A 7,660-nucleotide genomic window follows, 5' to 3' on the forward strand; every position below is an offset into this window, starting at 1 on the left:
TTCCATAAATATTTTGTTTACTCATTTTAAAAATAAGTCATGTACTTAAATCTTATTATTAAAATGTCACCACTTATTGTTGATTTTCTTCTTTCACAGTCCAACTACTGGAGTATCATCAATATTCTTAAATTTGTTGGTTTACAAATTTGTATTCGTATCTGCTGGTTTTTCACCTTTTGTTTTGTTTTGTTTTATCTTTTGGATATGTTTTTGAGACAGGGTCTCAAGTCCCACCTGGCTTGGAACTCCTTATTATTAAAATGTCACCACTTATTGTTGATTTTCTTCTTTCACAGTCCAACTACTGGAGTATCATCAATATTCTTAAATTTGTTGGTTTACAAATTTGTATTCGTATCTGCTGGTTTTTCACCTTTTGTTTTGTTTTGTTTTATCTTTTGGATATGTTTTTGAGACAGGGTCTCAAGTCCCACCTGGCTTGGAACTCACCATATAGACCAGGCTGGCCTCTCACAGGAAATCACCTGCCTCTGCCTCCTGAGTGCTAGGACTAAATGTGTGTGCCACCACATCTGGCTCTTTTCCACTTCTGAAAGTACTTTTGCTTCTGTTCTTGATTGTGTGATTTGGAATCTAAGCATCTTTAGTGATTCTGTTCTTTATAGTTTGAACTCCCCAACCTGTCAACGCAAACACAGGTTTCCACCTTTCTCAAACACCTTTCACCCTTTCTCTCCATACAGGTTTATTTGCCATTTCAAAGGTATGATAATCTTGTAACAAGGAGTTATTTAGAAACACTCTCTCCCTTCAGCCCTGTTGTCAAACTCAACAAAGGCATATACTGGTTTAGGAAAATGTCTCTGGTTCTTGCATCTGAACTAGGCACTTATCCCCTGTACTCTCTCAGCTTACATAATTTATCTCCACATAACCCTTACTGAAATTTAATCAAATGATTACTGCTAGGCTCCCTCATATTTCTTAAGTACATGAATTTCATTGAATTTTGCACTAGAGTCTCAAAGAGGATGTCCCAAAATCATTAAATGCCTATTTAGTTAATTAGTTAATATAATAAACTGTTTATAATGGATGAGAGATTGTTTGAATTTATCTTTAAGTAGGGGTTTATAATTAAAATTCTCAGTAAAAATAAACAGTATATTGATGGAAAATAAGAGATCACAGAAAGGAACCTTGTTATGAACTTAGTATCTCTCAATCCTAACAGAATAAATACTTGGTGTAATTTCTCCACCAGGAGTGGATGGCTGCCTGGGAAGACATGGCAGCACAGTTCCTGAACCTGTCCCTGTGAGATGTCTATGTGTTTCAGAGTGACCACTTCAGAGCCATTTTCAGCAGGTCTAGTTACAACTTGCAAAGTAATGAGTTATAAAGAATTACCACGTATAATACTGTGAGCGTGTAAGCCTGAGTGCCTATTTCTAAAATTATCTACTGTCAAACATATGATTTTCTTAGCAGGCTTAACAAAGTATCTCTAGCAATAAATTCAGAAAATATTATTTGTGTAATCTCAGGGAACATGCATTTTTAAGCACAGCACTTAGTCATAAACCATAACGGATATGTCTGATAGATATTTCCACATGAAGTAAATCTTCCCTATGGCAAAAGGGTGTAAACCAACATTACAATGCAGAGATAAATACTTATAAGCTCTGAGAAAAGGCCATCAAAAATAAAAACATTAAATGAAAATTATTTAAATTTCAAATTGATCACATATGGATGTAGAATGATAGCAGATAATATATAAGAAGACTCAATCCCATCAATAGTCAAAAAATAAAAACACAAAATCAAATAGGCTTCAAATATACTCAAAATATATTCAAAATGCAGTTTCTATTTACATAAATGAGTGAAATTTCCCCACAATCCTCCAGGTTCCTGAGCTCCAGGGAAATTTGAACTTTTCAGTTCATATTTTTGTCCCTTCCTGATATAAATCTGCTTAGAACTCAGCAAACATAGGACAGCTCCTTCTCCCTGGAATGTTTACTCTGTGGCCCTCTCTCACGTAAACAAATCCCCATTTTCCTTCAGTATCTGCTTGATTAGTATCAGTACTTCTGGGATCTTGTGCCTTGCATAGGTGAGTTCTCTCTGATAAATGTCCTTATATTGCATTATATTACTTCCCTAGTATTTGATAAATATCATTATATGAGTGATTAGCCACCTTCCAAATTGGACTGAGTTTGCATCTTTCAAAAAGAGAAGGGTCTAAGCTCAGTACTCAGTGCCTGAAAGAGTTCCATTTATTAAACGTTTCTCATATCAACAACAAATAAAAATCCCTGAGTAGAACATGCACAAGATGTAAAGTTGTTGAAAATAAAACTGAGTGTGACTTTTAACTTACCATTTATACACAGCAACTTATTCTAAACTGCACAAAGAAAAAGGTAATATTCATCAAGCTATATTTGTAATAGTGGAAGATCAGGAACAATATAAGTGTAATGGACAGTGTCAAATAATGTATTATATTTAATGGAATACTAAGAAGTTTTTCAAAATGCTATGAGATAGAATTTGATATGACAAAATACTGACTATCTAATCCTAAATGATGAAAGCAGAATTGTACTTGATGCCCCAATCTCTATTTTTAAAAAAGTATGCACAGAGACACAAATATGTATGAAAACATCCCCAGAGTAATTTTAAGCATATTATCTTTATCGATTGTTTGTGAATCACATACCATGCATTTTGATCATATTTAGACCCATCTCAAATCCTCCCACACCTCTCTACCTCCCTGCACATAAATGTCTTCTATTTTTAAGGTCTATTGGGTCTAATTTGTGTTTCTGCAATCTTCATGGGTAAAGTTCCATCCCCTGGAGTCTGGTCAACCTAAATGGCATCACACCTTTAAAGAAAATTGGTTCTCCCTCTCCCAGCAGCCATCTGGTATCAATAGTTCCTCATGTAGATCTGGGGCTTCTGGCCTGTCTCCCTTCTCATTCTGGGTTTTGGCCTGACTTGTGTAACAAGTGCTGTGGGTTTGTATGTGTAAGTGCCCTCCCTTTTCTGTCTGGAAAACATGGTTTCCTTTTATTTATGCAGAATCTCTGGCTCTTACAGTCTTTCTGCCCCTTTCCAGAGTGTTTTGTATGGTTTACTGGTTGTCTTTCTTTTTGCATTTTTATGTTTATTCTTTGCATTTATCATATTTTCCTTTCTAAAATTGTTTTAATGTCAAAAAGGGAAAAATGAAGATAAGGCCCTTGGGAAATCATGGTATTAAAAAAAAAATAACCGTATCATCCTTTAAACTTGATGTGTTAGTATTGTATGATAAAAATAGCCAGACATAATGTGGCACTATTATAGGAGAAAAAGTTGTTATTTTAGAATGCATTTAGTAGACCTAGCCAGAATCCCAGTATCATCCTTTCTGAAAGCTTCCACTACCAGAAGCTGTAGATTTGTAAAAAATAGTCTAATGAATTCAAAATATAAATGCAATCTCAGTGTATTTCCCTAACATGAAGGTTACATCAGGTGATTCTTCAGCTCTAAGTATCAGACCTTTATGAAAGGCTGCTTGAGAGGATGAAACTGCAACTATCTTGTCCCAGGTAGGTGGTAGCAATCTGCCTCAGTTGGCGGAGATCATGAAGACATGTGATTAGGAGCTTATGGTCATGCTAAAAACACTGCCTTTCCGACAAGGCAAGACTAGCCCAGACTGCACCCTCCCCTGCATCTGTCACTCTTTCCAGTGAGGGTCTCTTCTTCACTGTTCCCCAAATGCCTGTTCTGACAGGCATGCCAGGAGATAGGACCCTGAGGTGCAGTAGGGAAGGCTGTGGGTGATTGCCAGCAGGTGTCTAACTACAGGATGTCTCCACACCTCATTGAAAATCAAGGCATGATCGCACAGTGCATCCTAGTTCAGCAAACCAACTGCAAGGTACCTTGTCACCTTGGTCTGTTTTTAGATCTATGACAGTAGAAAGTAAAAGTAAAAGCAAATTTTGTCTTTTTGTGGTAGCTCTAAAAATTAGGAGGAAGGGAAAAAAGAAACAGGTCATTAAATACACTGGAGAAAATCTCAGAAATTAAGGGAAAGGTGTTACCTCTTACAGGAAATGTGACATGATGTTGGCATAAATACATAAGCAGTCTGAATGTGTTTTTAAAATAGATAATGGATTTAGTATCCTGCAATACTTCCTTACTTTAGGAGCCTTATAATGTCTGACTTAATTTGTGGAGCTGTCTATTAATTTATGTTTGATGAAACATGCTGATTGTGCTAGCACCTGCTTTAATTTTGGCATGCTCAAGCTTTTAAAATTATGTGTATGTGTGGGTTTGTGTTTGTGTATGTACACATGAGTGTGAGTACTTTTGAAGGCCAGAATCATTGGATCTCCAGGAGCTGAAGTTATGGGCATTGTGAGCTACCCTTTGTCGGTGCTGGGAACTGAACTTGAGTCCTCTGGACAAGCAGCATATGCTCTTACCAACTGAGCCTTCTTTCCAGCCCCAACATATCCAATTGCAAAAGCAAGAAAATAAAGGGTATGTACACATGAGTGTGAGTGCTTTTGAAGGCCAGAATCATTGGATCTCCAGGAACTGAAGTTATGGGCATTGTGAGCTACCCTTTGTCGGTGCTGGGAACTGAACTTGAGTCCTCTGGACAAGCAGTATATGCTCTTACCAACTGAGCCTTCTTTCCAGCCCCAACATATCCAATTGCAAAAGCAAGAAAATAAAGCTGGCCATGGTGGTGGCCACCTTTAATCTCAGCCCTCAGGAGGCTGAGGTAGAAGGATATCTGAGAGACCAAGGCCATCCTGGTCTATATAGTGATTTCCAGGCCAGCTGAGTCTACAGGGAGACCCTGTCTTAAAAAAATGGCAAGAAATAATCTGTCAAATTTATTTCAGTATAGTATCACTGGTGACAACCTCAATGAGTATGCACAATTTGTTCATTTGTTTAGTTTTATTTCTGTGGACTAAAGCCAATTGAGCTTCAGATTCTTGACTGTGAAAAAAGTCCTGCAAGTTTTTTGGGAAAGAAGTAGAACAAAAGGACTTTGAATGCCAAGCTAACAGAAATAAAATCAGTTAAGTCTAGTATCCATTTTACCATCACGGAGGAGTGTAAACAAAGAAAGAATCAATATGGGCTATCTGACAGGCTATTTGGTCATGACAAACAAAATGGTGTCAGAAACAAGGGGAAACTTGGAGTGCACGAAATGAGTGCACATAGTTTGGATGATGTCATTGCAGAATTGTTTCATCTGAAGCTGTTCAGAGCAATTCATTTTAATTCTGGCATTTCAGTGATAATGCAGGATAACCCCGGCTTGGATGGGCTGCGGGGATAAAAATAAAACCCTTTTCCTCTCCTGGACTAGAACTCCATCAAATTCCTGTCCCCAGAGAATCATATGGAAAAAAGGACACAAGTATTTGAATCAGAAAGTCCTAAGACAGTAACAATTGAAATATTTCAAACAACTAATTTCAGATAATTTCATCCAGTAAGATTTTTGCACTGTGACAATTCGCTATAATGAATTGCTGAGTTAATATATAACACATTGTTTTTATGGAAAGTATTTGACATTAATATTTACCAGGCAAGAGAGATACCATGATAACGTGGGTGATTTTCCCAGGGTGAGATTTATCCATTGTACTCTGGATGTGCTGACATCTATGAGTTCATTAAACGTGGGAAATGTGACTGCATAATTCATGGTAGTGGGGGGCTTTGTTTGTGCTCTTCCTTGCAAAAAAAACCACTTTTTTCTCAAGCTAGGTGTGGTGGCGCACACCTGTAACTCCAGCACTTGAAGGACAGAGACAGGCAGATCTCTGTGAGTTCAAGGCCAGCCTGATACACATAGCAAGTTCCAAGACAGCAGGGGCTACAGGAGACCCCATCTCACAAACAAAACAAAAGAAGAAAACAGCAGAACCCCTAACAACAACAACAATAAAACAAAGCAAAACATTTTAAAGTACTTAACATTAAACATGCATAACTTTAGATATTTTATTTATTTTTAAATCCAATGGCTAAATAGAGATAAAAGTAATATTACTCTGAAAGCCTCACTGAAGTAGCTATTTATTTTGCAATATTTTATTTCTTTTATTAAAATATTTTTTTAAGTTCTTTGAGTAGTTCATGTAATGCATTTTGATCATATTCAACCCCATCCTCCATCTCTTCTCAGATTCTCCCCCATCTCAATGACCCCTGAATTTTATGTCCCTTTTTGTTTAATCTCCTTGAGTCCAATCTGTGTTCTCCAAATGCTCTCACGTTTGGGTCCATCCCCTGGAGTGTGGTTAGCCCACTAGGAGTCATAACCTGTTGGAAGTCACACCTTAAAGAAAATTGATTCTCCCTTTCCCACAGCTATAACTTGCCAAGAGTTCCTCAGCTAAGGTTGTGGATTCTTGCCCACCTCTCCCCATCCATGCTTGAATTTTGCCTGGCTTGGCTTGAGGAGGTCTTGTGCATGATGCCACAACCTCTGTGAGTTTATATTTGCAGCTGCCATATTTTGTCTGGAAAACACTGTTTCTATTCATCAGCAACTTCTGTCTCTTACAATCTTTCTACTTCTTTTGCAAAGGCCCCAGAGGCTTTGGATAAGGGATATGTTATATGTATGCTATTTAGGACTAAATACTTGGCAGTCTCTTGTTGTCTGCATCTCAACATGTTTTGGACTCTGTGATAATCACCATCTACTGCTAAAAGAAACTTCTCTAATGAGAGTTGAAAGATGCACTAACCTATGGGCATAACAAGTCACTACGAGCAGTGTTGCAGGTTTCCTGGGTCCAGCCCATGAGGGACTGCAGGGAATGAGGGTTCTGGCCAAGGTGGGGGTGAGTGGCATGGAATCAACACACAGAATTCAGGAGTCGGGTGAGAGCAGGCACTAAGCAAGGTGCTGCAGACTCATTTATTGCTAGGAAGTGCAAGCCTTATATACCTCTCCCCCTGCTCCCAGTGTCCCAGAAGTTGGTGTGTTGCTTCCTGATAGATCCCTTCATCCGGGCAGGATCCCCTCATCTGGGCAGATCGTAGGTTGTCTATTTTGTGGAAGCACGGGCTGAGCTCTCACAGTGGAAGCTGTGTTCTCTTAGTGTAGCCTGTGCTCAGGCCTGGCACTTCCTCTCCTACAGAGCAGGTTTGATACTATGTCCTTTTAACAGAATAAGAACAGTAGGTTCATTCTTAGTTTCTTGACCTACGTAGCTGCAGGTTCTTGGCCCGATAACTGCAGGTATAGGTTCCCTCTTGTAAAATGTGCCTTAAATCCATTAAGAAAGTGTTTGGTTACTCTGTAGAACTATTGCATCAGTCGCAATAATTTATTTCTTTAAAAATATTATTTGTGGGCCTGTGAGATGATTCAGTGGGTAAAGGTGATTTTTGCCAAGTCAGATAACTTGAGATAAATCACCAGAACTCATATTGTGAAATGGGAAAACCTACTCCTACAAGTTGTCTTCTGACCTGCACACATGTCATGGTACACACATGCCTTTGTGCACACACACACACACATACACACACCACACACACACACACACACACACACAGAATCATACTCAAAATAAATAAATGTGAAAAAGTTTTAAATAATTTTAAATAAAACTATATA

At 38.1% G+C, this 7,660-nt stretch overlaps 1 non-coding gene across 1 annotated transcript; it reads left to right on the plus strand.

The window, feature by feature from the left end:
* The first annotated feature begins 5,600 nt into the window (after positions 1-5,600).
* On the plus strand, positions 5,601-5,764 carry LOC115068464. The gene has a single exon (XR_003847805.1). It is a non-coding gene; the product is annotated as a U1 spliceosomal RNA (small nuclear RNA).
* The last annotated feature ends 1,896 nt before the right edge of the window (positions 5,765-7,660 follow it).

Source organism: Nannospalax galili, unplaced genomic scaffold, assembly GCF_000622305.1.
Source record: "Nannospalax galili isolate Female #2095 unplaced genomic scaffold, S.galili_v1.0 scaffold286, whole genome shotgun sequence".
Classification (NCBI taxonomy): domain Eukaryota; kingdom Metazoa; phylum Chordata; class Mammalia; order Rodentia; family Spalacidae; genus Nannospalax; species Nannospalax galili.